Source organism: Ranitomeya variabilis, chromosome 7, assembly GCF_051348905.1.
Source record: "Ranitomeya variabilis isolate aRanVar5 chromosome 7, aRanVar5.hap1, whole genome shotgun sequence".
NCBI lineage: Eukaryota > Metazoa > Chordata > Amphibia > Anura > Dendrobatidae > Ranitomeya > Ranitomeya variabilis.
Genome location: NC_135238.1, coordinates 60929007 through 60945435, shown reverse-complemented (window position 1 = coordinate 60945435; position 16429 = coordinate 60929007). Strand labels below are relative to the sequence as shown.

Below are 16429 nucleotides of genomic sequence, written 5' to 3'. Positions count from 1 at the left end.
GCAACTTCACTCGAGTCCTCCCCCTCCCTATTTTTATTACACCAGCATTTTTTTGGTGCAATGTCATCAAAACCAGTTCCAGGCAGGGAAAAAAAAAAGCCATTTTGTGACTGTGCAAAACTCGTGAATTGTTTGCATAATTCTGATTAATTTGGCGCTAATATCACAAGACAAAAAATAAAGACTCAAATGATGAATCGGGGTCTATGTCAATCACTTTACTCATAGATCTAATATATTGTTTATTTTTCTTTACATACAGGTGCTTCTTGCAAAAGTATCATCAAATAGTTAATTTATTTCAGTTCTTCAATACAAAAAGTGAAACTGTTATATTATATAGAGTCATTACACAGTGATCTATTTCAAGTGTTTCTTTCTGTTAATGTTGATGATTATGGCTTACAGCCAATGACAAACCAAAAGTCATTATCTCAGTAAATTGGAATATGTTACCACACCGCCTTGAAAAATGATTTTAAAATGAAATTTATGTTCAGTAGATGCACTCAGTACTTGGTCGGGCTCCTTTTGCATCAATTACTGCATCAATGCGGCGTGGCATGGAGGCGATCAGCAGGTGGGACTGCTGAGGTGTTATGGAAGCCCAGGTTGCTTTGATAGCAGCCTTCAGCTCGTCTGCATTGTTGGGTCTGGTGTCTCATCTTCCTCTTGACAACACCCCATAGATTCTCTATAGGGTTAAAGTCAGGCGAGTTTGTTGGCCAATCAAGCACAGTTATAACGTTGTTTTTTTGGTACTTTTGGCAGTGTGGACAGGTGCCAAGTCCTGCTGGAGAATGGAATTTCCGTTTCCATAAAGTTTGTCGGCAGAGGGAAGCATGAAGTGCTCTAAAATCTCCTAGTAGATGTCTGCACTGACCCCATATGTGTAGGTCACTAACGTTATTTTACATGACAGGTTCCTTTTCATAAGAAAGGTCTTTAAGGTGTTTTCGGAGTGATTTTTTTTTTTAGCAGACCCTCCAAAATAATAAATGGACAGGGATCTCCCGGACTTTTCCCCAGGTGAAGCCCCTACAGGCAAACACCGGTGGTCATTCTTGGGCTGGCAGAGCCGCCGCCATCTTTCGCTCTGTACCCTCAGTATAGAGAGTGGAAACAATCAGCATGCCATTTCTTTTAACCATTTCATGATTTCCGAACCCTGAAGCAGTTAAAAGAAGTGACTTAAGACTTGTCGATTTCACATTGCCGCAAATTTTTTCGTTGGGGGTTTTTTTTTTTTTACGCCTCCAAAAAGAGGTCATGTGCACCTACCCTAAAATAGTTAAAAAAAAAAAAAAAAGTCTATGAAAGCTTGACGTGGTTTTAATTGTACAGTCCTGCAGAATCCAAAATTGTGTTTATTACAATATTTTGGAATTTATTTCCATGTATTCCAGTACCCCATAAGGGGTTAAGTGCAGCTCAGACACCGGTGTGAACAGGGCCTTTCTGGCAGAGAAGAAAACGCATAAAGGTGTGCTGAGATTCCTGGTGTGGGCACACGAGGGGGTAGGTGGTGCCGGCAGGTAGTGGTGCCGCCTCTGGGAACCTGCAGCCCACACCTGCAGGTGTGGGGGTCAGTCCACCCCCCTGTGTGGGGGTCAGTCCGCCCCCCAGTGTGGGGGTCAGTCCGCCCCCCAGTGTGGGGGTCAGTCCGCCCCCCAGTGTGGGGGTCAGTCCGCCCCCCTGTGTGGGGGTCAGTCCGCCCCCCTGTGTGAGGGTCAGTACGCCCCCCTGTGTGGGGGTCTGTCCGCCCCCTGAGAAGTGCAGGAACCAGGATATGGAGGAACATGGCCGAGCCCTTCTTACCTGTCACCTCCATTCCCCACTGCAGGCTGCTGCCAGACACAACAAGCCCCCTGCAGCACAGCAGGAGCATGCTGGGAGTTATGGTGCCACAGACATGAACTTCCCAGCCTCTTCATTCCATTAGTGGTGGGCACCATCAGGACCACCAGACTGCTCAGTGTCAATGTCAGGGAGTTATCTCCGTCCAGCTGCTCTCAGCACAGAGACCCCAATAACAACACACAGCCCAGACCCAGCAGCACAGCACAGCCCCCCATGCACCCGCACAGTGGCGGCGACCCCCGCAGCCCGCTCCTTTACCTGGCGGAGGTGAAGGCGCCGATTCTTCAGGGTGGATAACGAGGAAGCCGGAGCCGCCGACAGTCACAGCGCCACCTACTGGCAGATGGACCGAAGAGCAGAGGAGCAAGCTCTGGCATCACGGGTGCCAGCATGGCATCGTACTGAGGTCCTGCCTGGCATAGAAACGGCCAACATGGGGAGAAACATGAGGACAATGGCGGGGCATACTGCTCGGGGCTCCTCCTATGAGTGTGTGGGCACTGGTGGACACAGACCCCTGTCCAAGAACAGTATATGGCTCCTAAAATGCAAAATTTCACAAGCTTTTTAGGTAGAAATGGTCCCCCCTTTCCTCTAGGGCCCCTGGTTGCCCCAATGATATGACGCCCCTGCTTGTAGGGTCCGGCGTACCCCCTGTAGTGTGACCACCACCTGCTCATCCCTGGTCTGGGATGTCGCCCACCATAAGGACGCCGTCAAATTGAACCTTTTTGGATTTTTGACTTTTTTTCCCCGCTCCTCCCAGAAGCCATCACATTTTTACATTTCACGGACTTGTATTTCTGCAATATAAGTGACGGTTTCACGCCGTTCGGTCTGCCACCGCCGTATAATGTACCAAGAATTGGGAGAATTCAAAGTGCGGTGAAAGCGTGAAAAAAAAAAAACGTAATTGCAAGGATTTATTTAGGGTGTTATTTTAACATTGTGTAGTAACAAAAACAATTGACTGGATTCTTCAGGTCGGTGTGATTATGGGGTTAACGACAGGTTTTTGTTAGTAGCGTAAAAAAAAAAATTCTATGTGTCGCCATTTTATGTTCCATAACTTTATACGTCCTCATTATTGGATCTTTTGTCGTTATTTTTTGGGGGGGTTTTTTACATTTACCGTATGGGTTAAATAATTTTATACTTTCTGTACAATTGGCCATTTACTGACACAGCAATTCCAAATCTGATTATTTTTTTTTACCGGGAAATGGTTTTATTCAAACTATTTTTTTTTACATTACTTTATTTTATTTATTTTTTTACTTTCCAATGTATTTTTTTAATCCCCACAGGAGAATCTGCAGTCGTCTGATTGCTTGTACCGTATTGCTGTATATAGTGAAAATCATGATCTTCTATGAAGCCCACCCACTCGCTGTTCTTCACGAGAGTACCAAGACCCCAGAAGCAGTTGCCTTTCACAGACCCCCGGCTGTCATTGATACCCATCTGCACTATGCAGTCATGTTGTGTGTGGGGCCGATGGATTCCAGTATGGACGTGGCACCAGGACCATGCCACTTAAATGCTGATATTAGAGATTGATAGTGGTGTTTCAGGAGTTAAAGTGAACCGGTCACGTATTTTTAGGAACTAACCTGTCCCCAATGTGTTGTTAGTGATGCAATGTGCGTCGCCAACACATTGTTTTCAATCAAAACTGCACCATAATCATCTCCAAAAATCACGTTGTATAGTTATATGGTACCTTCTCTTTGAGTCATAAGGGCGGAGCTTCATTTACTTTCAGTCATGGGCTCATCATATTGTCGACACCCACGCAGTCTGATGCTATGCGGTGCGCTGACATCACTGGAATCTGCTCTAAAAGTGTCTCCCTGCGCATGCACACTGACGAGTGGCTCCCTGCTCATGCATATTGACAAGTGGCTCCCTGCGCATGCACACTGACGAGTGGCTCCCTGCGTATGCACAGTGGCGAGTGGCTCCCTGCGCACACACTGACAAGTGGCTCCCTGCGCATGCACACTGACGAGTGGCTCCCTGCGCATGCGCACTGACGAGTGGCTCCCTATGCATGCACACTGATGAGTGTCTCCCTGCGCATGCACACTGATGAGTGTCTCCCTGCGCATGTGCACTGACGAGTGGCTCCCTGGGCATGCACACTGACGAGTGGCTCCCTGCGTATGCACAGTGGCGAGTGGCTCCCTGCGCATGCACACTGACGAGTGGCTCCCTGCGCATGCGCACTGACGAGTGGCTCCCTATGCATGCACACTGATGAGTGTCTCCCTGCGCATGCACACTGATGAGTGTCTCCCTGCGCATGTGCACTGACGAGTGGCTCCCTGGGCATGCACACTGACGAGTGGCTCCCTGCGTATGCACAGTGGCGAGTGGCTCCCTGCGCACACACTGACAAGTGGCTCCCTGCGCATGCACACTGACGAGTGGCTCCCTGCGCATGCGCACTGACGAGTGGCTCCCTATGCATGCACACTGATGAGTGTCTCCCTGCGCATGCACACTGATGAGTGTCTCCCTGCGCATGTGCACTGACGAGTGGCTCCCTGGGCATGCACATTGGCGAGTGTCTCCCTACGCATGCACACTGATGAGTGTCTCCCTGCGCATGTGCACTGATGAGTGTCCCTGCGCATGGGCACTGACGAGTGGCTCCCTGCGCATGCGCACTGACGAGTGGCTCCCTGCGCATGCGCACTGACGAGTGGCTCCCTGCGCATGCGCACTGACGAATGGCTCCCTGCGCATGCGCACTGACGAGTGGCTCCCTGCGCATGCGCACTGACGAGTGGCTCCCTGCGCATGCGCACTGACGAGTGGCTCCCTGCGCATGCGCACTGACGAGTGGCTCCCTGCGCATGCGCACTGACGAGTGGCTCTCTGCGCATGCGCACTGACGAGTGGCTCCCTGCACATGCACCCTGAATCTGGGTCTACGTATCCAGCTTCACTGACTGTGTGCGCATGTGCCATCACCGCTTAGAGTCACTGGCTCTGTGAACACGCTCGATACTTTGGAAGGCAGAAAAGTGGTGCACTCCTTAGCCCATCAAGACACATGACAAACATTTACATCATAGGCCGTGTCCCTGCCATTGATGCAGGGTTGCACTCCGAGCCCTCATCTTTCCAGGTAGATGATGACTGATTTAATCAGCCATCATGTGCCTTTAATAGCCGTGGGTGGAACCGAGCCCTGCCCGCAGCTGTTAACCTGTTACTCTCTGACAACAGCATTTAACACACGCCAGCAGGGGGAGCCCATCATTCCATTGCGTCACTCTGATGTTAAAAATACAGCATGGGGCAAACAGTGGCGTGGATTTAGTGTTGTTCTTGTGCCTTAAATTCTGGAATTAAATGTGGCAGAATTTTGTTGAAAATAATCATTTATCGATAAATGTGATGATTACCAAAGAGATGTTTGCAACATGACCGACACTTGTCTAGAAAATGGGTCATGGTTTGGTTGTGTCGCAAAATTCTACGAAGGGACAGGAAGAAAATTTGATTGACAGAACACGTCCTCCATCGGAAAAACTGGATACTTGTAATTATATAAAGCAGCAATGGTGTGATATTTTATTAAGTTATACCAATTTTTAGAATGTAAAAGAAAGGACAAAAACTTGATTGATAGGACACGTCCTCTATTGGAAACTGTGGGTAATGGTAACAATATATCTGAGCAAGGGTGCCATTTTTTATTAGAAAAATATATAATTAATATTAACATTAATTAGGTTCACAAGAAAACCCTTTTAAAATGAAAAGGAAGGAGAATAAAATAAAAGTGCATTTATCTACTTTGGCACAAATACATTTTTTTTTCAGGATTCATTAATGCTTAATTAGTCACTTCTTTGAATTTTTTATGACTGAGCTCAAATGCAATTGATTGTTAGTTTTGCAAAACATTTTTATCTGTTGCAGAGTTAATAGGCATCCAATCCACACAGGCAAAGATATCAAACCACAGATGTCCATGAATGTGTAATAATGAGAAGTAACGCACGAGAAAAAGTATTGAACACATGAAAGAGAGGTGCAAAAAGCCATGGAAAATCATGACACAAGCTGAAATCTATCAGTAATTATAAAGCAATCCTGCTACTTATTGAAAAATAATATCAGCTGGTTCACCTCATGGCCTATTAAAAGGTGTCTTATTACCAAGGTGCCACACAAGAACCTTGCTCGCTATATATCCAGATAGCTATAATATGTGTATAATGGATGTCTGTCTGTCTATAAAAATGGTATTCAATAAAAGGAAAAACAAAGCCTCAGTGGAACCATGGGCATAGTATCTCATGATTCAGCTTTGTAGGGATAATCAGGAATTAATTAGATTGCATGGAATGGGTGGAAGTTGTTTAGAGTAACAAGATTTAAAGGGTGTAAAAAGGGGGGTGGTTTTGAGTAAAGAGCAGGCCTATATCTATTTAGGAAGGGGGTGGTGGGTTTTCATTCTGCACAGAGGTAGCACTGAAAAAGGTCTCACCCGCCCTGTTAATTGGGAAGTTGGATCATTTTAAGGCAGTAAGGAGATGTAGTGTTCTTCAGGGTCATTTCCACTTGTGGTGAGGAGATGGCTGTTGGAGTTGGTAGCAAAATTGTGATGGGGAGAGTTATACATCGAGTAGATGGTAAACTCTAATTGTGTTTGGAATTTGGAAGGGCCTGGTGGAGTTTTTTGTTATTCTTCAAGTTGGGTACATGGAAGTTGGTGGTGTGGAAAAGTTTTCCAGGCAAAAGAGGTACCCTCGAGCCTGTGATTGCAGCTGGAGCTAATGCCGTAAGGTTGCCACCAGGTTTTGCTGCACCAAGTTATTTATTTATGTTTATTATATGCCGATTTGGCCAATTTAATCCAAGTGACTGGTATTTTTTTATTTGGAAAATCGGGAAAAAGGCAGGTTTACTTAAAGGAGCTAGTTAAAGATCAGAATCTACACTACCACAGACATGAAAAACTGGCACTCCAGGAAATGGTAAGACAAATATAATATGCAAACATGGAAAGCAGGAAATCCCCAGAGTCGTTATGTCAGTAAATCCATATACTTACCATACAGTTATACCACTTTAAAATAAAGAAGATATCCGGAACAAACATTAACATAGTATTATACATTGTATCTTGACTTTATTTTGGTTTATAGCCATTCTGGCAGTGCTGTTCTTTATATTTTATTCACTTGATAGAGCTACAGTTTATAATTTCATCACTTACACCATAAAAAGGAATAAGAAGGGTAAGTATCATGAAAACATATACATATATATGTGTATTCATACACTCACACTACGTTACACTTAATAAAAAAATATATAGATGTGTTAGGGGTCGAGTTCCTGCCTCTGCATAGGAGGAATCTCGGGCCATCTCCGCTGCAGTCTCCAATTCTGCCGCAGTGGAGCCTGCTCAGCGGAGACGTCGGTCCCAGCGTCTTGCTCAGTCTGACTCTGTACAAAGGGTTATTGCTGCTTTTCCAGCTTCTGCCATTGAAGCCAGTGCTGGGCAGTGGCGAGCAGACGCTTCTGGGACTAAGTCCTGCTTTTCTCGTTCTGAGCATGCCCAGAGTAAGATCTCTCAGTGGAGATCGAGGGTCACATGTTCAGATACTGCAGCTAAATCCCTTGGTCCACCAGGAAGGTCCTGAAGGTGCTCAGGCTCTGTAGCAGCCTCTCATTGGTCCTCCTAGGAAGGTCCTGTACTTGCTGCAGATATTTAAGGCTCTCATGACCGCACGGCCATGCACTAGTATTGATTCAGTTATGTGCATGCGCCAGTGTGGTCACATTTATGTGTGTTCAGGGACTCGGCTGAAATAAGCCCCTAGAATGCCGGCACCTCCGGTGAGGAAATTGTGTGCGTGGATGTAGGGCCCCGGCTGAAATAAGCCTCTAGAATACTGGCTCTGAGGAGATTGTATGTTTGTGTTGCCACACACTGCCATCAGCTCGGCAGTTGCTGGATACTCCTGTGAAGTCAACAGGGTTCCACTTTTCTTAGTTGCCAAGGTCTCAGCTGCTGACTCAGGGAGTCCTCAGGTGCGGGCTCAAAAGCCACCGAGGGTCAGAGTGAGACCTGGCACAGCGTCTCTGTGAAGTAACAGAGTTCGCTTCTACCGCCATAAAGGGCCGCCAATTGCCAGCAGCAGGTCCTCTCCTGCACGGTGGACCCCGGGCTGCGAACGCACCAAATAATATCTCTCAATTAACTCGGTGCATTCCGCCAGCCCTAACAAGATGGGAGTGCTTCTTTAATGCTTAGGCAATTTTTCATTTTTGTCTTGTCAATATTTTATTGATCCACAAATCAGGACAAATAACACAGAAAGTCCCAGCAAAATACTCCAAATGGTGCAAAATTATAGAGTCTCACCCTTCCCCTGACTCGCCGGGATAAGAGTAGCTGTGACTTCAGAGCTTCCAGGGCCGACTACCCCCAACTGTGGCAGTGACAGAGAGGAGGTAACGACAAGCATAGGAAGCTGACAGTCCATTGAGGTACAAAGCCAGGTGACTAGAGGGTCACAATCTCACTTCTGTGAACATCTCCGTAGAGCCAGGTGACCGGTGGGCCTCAATCCTGGCTTTCCCTAACGCATCCATGGGGTTCATGTGACCAGTGGCTCCAAATTCTGGCTTCCCAAAACGTATCCATGGGTTCAGTGATGGTCAATGGAGAAGATCTGTATTCTTTCAGCTGGGGCTGTGGTCCCTTAAGCTGGAATCCAATAGAATGTCAAATCTGTGTCCCTCCTGATGGAACCATAATCTGGCAGCTATCCTGTAGAGTGTTCCTGACTGCGGTTTTTTAAACAGTCTCTGGTTCTTTTGACCTTTAGATGTCTTGTTACAGAGGCATATCCCCCTCATATAGTTCAACTTTTTTTCAAGCCACTAATCACAGGTCAAGGGGAAGGGGTGATGAGGTTAACCCACATTGTTTGATTATTTATAGTTTATCTTTCAATGTTTTCAAGTCAACAAACTGGCTGGCCTGGTATAATGTCTAATCAACATATCAGCAAACATCATTGTTCAGTGACTGCATCCCTGTTTTGCAAAGATAACAGTACAATAAACTGTAGGAGCTGATATAAGAAGTAAATAACCATTCATCAATTTACAAATATCAATACAACCTACAAGAAGAGTCAACATAAAGATAACAATCTATGCCTCCTGTCTTACTGAAAATAGATATCTCGATAATTAAGATTAAATGCTGTGTCGTCTCAGGGGGCATATAAAGGCTTAGTGTTTGGAGAAGAGTGAGAAGCTTTTTGGTAATCCAATGGAGCTTTAGTATAAATATATAAAATAAATATATGAATAAAATCAATTCTTTGTGTTCTGTTATGATCCCAATGGCAGGGGACCTCAAAGATTACAGCAAAGTCTGCAAAACATAAATACCAGCTCATAGGGAAGTGGTAACTAGGCTGACCATATACCTGATCCTAGCGCAAACACTAACAGCAGCCGGGGAACGTGCCTACGTTGATTCTAGACGTCTCGCGCCAGCCGGAGAACTAACTACCCCTATCAGGGAAAATAAGACCTCTCTTGCCTCCAGAGAAAAGACCCCAAAGTAATACAAGCCCCCAACAAATAATAACGGTGAGGTAAGAAGAAAAGACAAACGTAAGAATGAACTAGATTTAGCAAAGAGAGGCCCACTGACTAATAGCAGAATATAGTAAGAAGACTTATATGGTCAGCAAAAAACCCTGCAAAATATCCACGCTGAATATCCAAGAACCCCCAAACCGACTGACGGTGTGGGGGGAGAATATCAGCCCCCCTAGAGCTTCCAGCAATAACAGGAATCACATATTGTACAAGCTGGACAAAAAATATGAACAATGCAAATGATCAAGAGTACGAAAGCAGGACTTAGCTTATCTTGCAAAGAACCAGGACCTGAAGACAGGAGCAAACAGAAGTGAACTGATTACAACGATGCCAGGCACTGGACTGAGAATCCAGGAAGTTTAAATAGCAACACCCCAGGCCTAACGAAGCAGGTGAGCACCAACCTGGTAAAAGACAATCCAAGTGCCAAATCACCAGTGACCACAAGAGGGAGCCAAAAAGTATAGTTCACAACAGTGTTCATATGTAAATTTTTCCTTTAGTGGGTGCACTTCCCCGAACTGTGCTTACAAGCATTCATCTACTGTGCCTATAGATAAATGCAGCTCTGATTGGGAGTGCTTTATTTGAACCTTATGTAATGCTTGACCATCAGGATTGTCTTTATTAACCATTTTTGTAATTAATTTATCTTTATTCAATTTAAAATTAAAATACAAATATAATAAGGAACTAACCGTGCCGGATTTGGCAGGTGGATCATAGTCAAAGGGAAATAACAATAAACAGTATCATCACAATCTCTGAAAGTTGAACTCAATCTAAGGTAATGTCACAAGGTGTAAAAGATTACCAATGTAGTGACTCAAACTGTTATTACATAATCATGTAGAATAATAAGGAAGAAGAGAGGAAAAAGAAGAAAGGAGAGCAGAAACCAAAAGACAAAGAAAGAGAGCGGGGAAGGAAGCAGAGGAGAGAGGGAAGGGAGTACAATGGATAACTCCAAGAGTACGGCTCAGGCTCAGGTTTCCCCGATAAGATTGAGGTAGTCAGCAGAGGATCTAAACTCCAGCCAATGAAACCAGGATTTGTAGAATCGGTGATAGGAGTTATTAATCGTAAAACTAAGTTCCTCCATTAGCATAACCTCATTTATTATGGAAGACCAGAGGGAGATTGTCGGAGTGGTATCTTTTTTTCCATGAAAGAGGAATGCATGTTCTAGCAGACACAATAAGGCTATGTTCACACGCTGCAGATTTTTCTGCAGAACCGCAGCGGGTCCGCAGCAGTTTTCCATGTGTTTACAGTACAATGTAAACCTATGAGAAACACAATCCGCAGTGCCCATGCTGCGGAAAAAACGTGCGGAAACACAGCGGTTTATATTCCGCAGCATGTCAATTCTTTGTGCGGATTCTGATGCGGTTTACACCTGCTCCTCAATAGGATTCCGCAGGTGTAAAATCGCAGTGGAATCCGCACTAATTCCGCAATAAATCCGCAGTAATTCCGCAGGAAATCCGCAGGTAATACACAGTGCCTTTTACCTGCGGATTTCACAAATCCACTGTGGAAAAATCCGCAGAGCTCCAAAATACGTGTGCACATACCCTTAGGTGTCTATCGATTTTTTTGTAGATTTGTAAAGGGATTTCGCTGTGATGGAGAAGGACGACAGCTGGATCCAGGTCTGAGATAAAAGCTGTGATTTCATTACTTGTACTTTTTCCCAAAAATGGGAGAGAAGCTTGCAAGACTAAAAAATATGAAATAGATCACCCTCCTTCTCCTCGCATCTCCAACACATGGGACTGGTATTTGGGAATAAAGACTGTAGGTGACTTGGACCTTGATACCACCAGAATACAATTTATAGCCGGTCTCATGGAATCGAGAGTTGATTGATGATTTATGTGTTAGGGTGAAGACATGTCTCTATCGATCCCACGTCAGGGTATTACCCAGATCACTCTCCCAATGTGTCAGGGTGAAGACACGTCTCCACCGATCCCTCATCAGGGTAAGACCCAGATCACTCTCCCAATGTGTCAGAGTGAAGACATGTCTCCACCGATCCCTTATCAAGGTACGACTCAGATCACTCTCCCAATGTGTCAGGGTGAAGACACGTCTCCACCGATCCCTCATCAGGGTAAGACCCAGATCACTCTCCCAATGTGTCAGAGTGAAGACATGTCTCCACCGATCCCTTATCAAGGTACGACTCAGATCACTCTCCCAATGTGTCAGGGTGAAGACATGTCTCCACCGATTCCTTATCAGGGTAAGACCCAGATCACTCTCCCAATGTGTCAGGGTGAAGACACGTCTCCACCGATCCCTTATCAAGGTACGACCCAGATCACTCTCCCAATGTGTCAGGGTGAAGACATGTCTCCACCGATCCCTCATCAGGGTAAGACCCAGATCACTCTCCCAATGTGTCAGGGTGAAGACACGTCTCCACCGATCCCTCATCAGGGTAAGACCCAGATCACTCTCCCAATGTGTCAGGGTGAAGACACGTCTCCACCGATCCCTCATCAGGGTAAGACCCAGATCACTCTCCCAGTGTGTCAGGGTGAGGACATGTCTCCATCGATCCCTCATCAGGGTATGCCCAGATGGCTCTCCCATTGAGTCTGAAAACCAGTTTTAGGCTGGTCCAGTGAGTCAATCAGTCTGGAATTTGTGAAAGACAAAGTATGCCTTAAGTGACCTATCTTCCAGCACTCAACTTTATATGGGACCAATCAGAATCACTATAAATGATGGCAGTCATGTAATGACAATCAGTTTAAGGGTTTGCTAAAAAAAAAAAAAAATCTGTGTACAATCCATTTTTTTTACTCAGCAGCTATTAATCGTTTACAGGACCATTTACAGCTTTCTATGCTACAGAATTAGGCTATGTGCCCACGTTCAGGATTGTTTGCAGAATTTTCCTGAACAAAACCGGACTCCTTCTGCAGGAAATCCGCCTGCGTTGTTATCGCGTTTTTTGCACGTCTTTCTTGCAGATTTTTCATGGTTTTGTTCGGTGTTTTTTTCCGGAGTTTCCCAATGCAATAATACAGTGGCAAATCCGCAGATTTTCCGCAAAATAAATGAACATGCTGCGTTTTTTTCCTAGATGTGTTTTCTAGATGTCCGCACAAAAATTGCGGAATGCAGTAAAATGATGGGATGCTTAACCCCTTCCTGACATCCGACGTACTATCCCGTCGAGGTGGGGTGGGCCCGTATGACCGCCGACGGGATAGTACGTCATAGCCGATCGGCCGCGCTCACGGGGGGAGCGCGGCCGATCGCGGCCGGGTGTCGGCTGCATATCGCAGCTGACATCCGGCACTATGTGCCAGGAGCGGTCACGGACCGCCCCCGGCACATTAACCCCCGGCACACCGCGATCAAACATGATCGCGATGTGCCGGCGATGCAGGGAAGCATCGCGCAGGGAGAGGGCTCCCTGCGGGCTTCCCTGAGCCCCCCGCAGCAACGCGATGTGATCGCGTTGCTGCGAGGGTCTTACCTCCCTCCCTGCCTGCTCCAGACCCGGATCCAAGATGGCCGCGGATCCGGGTCCTGCAGGGAGGGAGGTGGCTTCACAGAAGCCTGCTCAGAGCAGGCACTGTGAAGCAGCCTGCACTTCTCGCAGATCGGTGATCTGTCAGAGTGCTATGCGAACTGACAGATCACCGATCTGTATTGTCCCCCCCTGGCGCAAAGTAAAAAAGTAAAAAAAAAATTTCCAAATGTGTAAAAAAAAATAAAAAAAAAATATTCCAAAATAATGAAAAAAAAAATATATATTATTCCCATAAATACATTTCTTTATCTAAATTAAAAAAAAAAAACAATAAAAGTACACATATTTAGTATCGCCACATCCGTAACGACCCAACCTATAAAACTGCCACACTAGTTAACCCCTTCAGTAAACACCGTAAGAAAAAAAAAAAAAAAACGAGGCAAAAAACAACGCTTTATTACCATACCGCCGAACAAAAAGTGGAATAACACGCGATCAAAAAGACTGATATAAATATCCATGGTACCGCTGAAAACGTCATCTTGTCCCGCAAAAAACAAGCCGCCATACAGCATCATCAGCAAAAAAATAAAAAAGTTATAGTCCTGAGAATAAAGCGATACCAAAATAATTATTTTTTCTATAAAATAGTTTTTATCGTATAAAAGCGCCAAAACATAAAAAAAATGATATAAATGAGATATCGCTGTAATCGTACTGACCCGACGAATAAAACTGCTTTATCAATTTTACCAAACGCGGAACGGTATAAACGCCTCTCCCAAAAGAAATTCATGAATAGCAGGTTTTTGGTCATTCTGCCTCACAAAAATCGGAATAAAAAGCGATCAAAAACGGTCACGTGTCCGAAAATGTTACCAATAAAAACGTCAACTCGTCCCGCAAAAAACAAGACCTCACATGACTCTGTGGAGCAAATGTGGAAAAATTATAGGTCTCAAAATGTGGAGACGCAAAAACTTTTTTGCTATAAAAAGCGTCGCTGGTTTCACACTTCCGTTTTTGTCTGCAGCGTTTTTTGCACAAAAAAAGCATGCGTTTTTTCCCTATATTTAACATTGAAAACGCATGCGGTTTTTTGTACGCGTTTGGTCGCGTTTTCAAACGCATGCGGTTTTTTTCTGCATGCGTTCATTTTCAGAAATACAACCTGCAGTATTTTCTTGCGTTTTTAAGCACATGCGTTTGCGTTAAAAACGCATGCATTTTTATCGAAAAAAAACAGAAAACACACTGAAAAGCCACCCACCACCATCAAGGTGATAAAGGGATCCAAACCCTAACCCTAACTCTACCCCTAACCTCACCCCTAACCGTTTAATGAACATTTTCTGACAGTCATAGTGCCACGTATTTCAGTGCCACGTATTTCAGTGCCACGTATTTCAGTGCCACGTATTTCAGTGCCATGTATTTCAGTGCCATGTATCACGTATTTCAGTGCCACGTGTTTCAGTGCCACGTATTTCAGTGCCACCTATCACGTATTTCAGTGCCACATATTTTAGTACCACGTATTTCAGTTGCACGTATTTCAGTGCCACGTATTTCAGTGCCACGTATTTCAGTGCCACGTATCACGTATTTCAGTGCCACGTGTTTCAGTGCCACGTATTTAAGTGCCACGTATCACATATTTCAGTGCCACGTATTTAAGTGCCACGTATTTAAGTGCCACATATCACATATTTCAGTGCCACTTATTTAAGTGCCACGTATTTCAGTGCCACATATTTCAGTGCCACGTATTTCAGTGCCACGTATTTCAGTGCCACGTATTTCAGTGCCACGTGTTTCAGTGCCACGTGTTTCAGTGCCACGTATCACGTATTTCAGTGCCACGTATTTCAGTGCCACGTATTTCAGTGCCACGTATTTCAGTGCCACGTATTTCAGTCACGTTTAGGGTTAGGGTTAGGGTTAGGGCTAGGGTTGGAGGTAAAGTTAGGGTTGGGGCTAAAGTTAGGGTTGGGGCTAAAGTTAGGGTTAGGGTTTGGATTACATTTACGTTTGGATTAGGGTTGGGATTAGAATTATGGGTGTGTCAGGGCTAGGGGTGTGGTTAGGGTTACCGTTGGGATTAGGGTTAGGGGTGTGTTTGGGTTAGGGTTTCAGGTAGAATTGGGGGGTTTCCACTGTCCAGGCACATCAGGGGCTCTCCAAGCGCGACATGGCGTCCAATCTCAATTCCAGCCAATTCTGCGTTGAAAAAGTAAAACAGTGCTCCTTCCCTTCCGAGCTCTCCCGTGCGCCCAAAAAGGGGTTTACCCCAACATATGTGTTATCAGCGTACTCGGGACAAATTGAACAACAACTTCTGGGGTCCAAGTTCTCTTGTTATCCTTAGGAAAATAAAAATTTGGGGGGCTAAAAATCATTTTTGTGGGAAAAAAAAGATGTTTTATTTTCACGGCTCTGCATTATAAACTGTAGTGAAACACTTGGGGGTTCAAAGTTCTCACAACACATCTAGATAAGTTCCTTGGGAGGTCTAGTTTCCAATATGGGGTCACTTGTGGGGGGTTTGTACTGTTTGGGTACATCAGGGGCTCTGCAAATGCAACGTGACGGCTGCTGACCAATCCATTTAAGTCTGCATTCCAAATGGCGCTCCTTCCCTTCCGAGCTCTGTCATGCGCCCAAACAGTGGTTCCCCCCCACATATGGGGTATCAGCGTACTCAGGACAAATTGGAAAACAAATTTTGGGGTCCAATTTATTCTGTTACCCTTGTAAAAATACAAAGCTGGGGGCTAAAAAATCATTTTTGAGAAAAAAAAAAAAAATTATTTTCACGGCTCTGCGTTATAATCTGTAGTGAAACACTTGGGGGTTCAAAGCTCTCAAAACACATCTAGATAAGTTCCTTAGGGGGTCTACTTTCCAAAATGGTGTCACTTGTAGGGAGTTTCAATGTTTAGGCACATCAGGGGCTCTCCAAACGCAACATGGCGTCCCATCTCAATTCCAGTCAATTTTGCATTGAAAAGTCAAATGGCGCTCCTTCCCTTCCAAGCTCTGCCATGCGCCCAAACAATGGTTTACACCCACATATGGGGTATCAGCGTACTCAGGACAAATTGCACAACATTTTTTGGGGTCCAATTTCTTCTCTTACCCTTGGGAAAATAAAAAATTGGGGGCAAAAAGATCATTTTTGTGAAAAAATATGATTTTTTATTTTTACGGCTCTGCATTATAAACTTCTGTGAAGCACTTGGTGGGTCAAAGTGCTCACCACACATCTAGATAAGTTCCTTAGGGGGTCTACTTTCCAAAATGGTGTCACTTGTAGGGAGTTTCAATGTTTAGGCACATCAGGGGCTCTCCAAACGCAACATGGCGTCCCATCTCAATTCCAGTCAATTTTGCATTGAAAAGTCAAATGGCGCTCCT

General features: G+C 45.1%; 1 protein-coding gene across 2 annotated transcripts in view; it reads right to left on the bottom strand.

The window, feature by feature from the left end:
• The window catches only part of ZC3H7A (zinc finger CCCH-type containing 7A), a 77853-nt gene extending 75662 nt beyond the window's left edge, over positions 1 to 2191 (bottom strand). The window contains exon 1 of one of the 2 annotated variants that reach the window (XM_077275180.1): positions 2119 to 2191. The gene's annotated coding sequence lies outside the window, so the exon portion shown is untranslated. Of the gene's footprint in view, positions 1 to 1818 lie in introns of both variants that reach the window. The other variant, XM_077275181.1, reaches the window with a different exon arrangement.
• Between the last annotated feature and the right edge of the window lie 14238 nt (positions 2192 to 16429).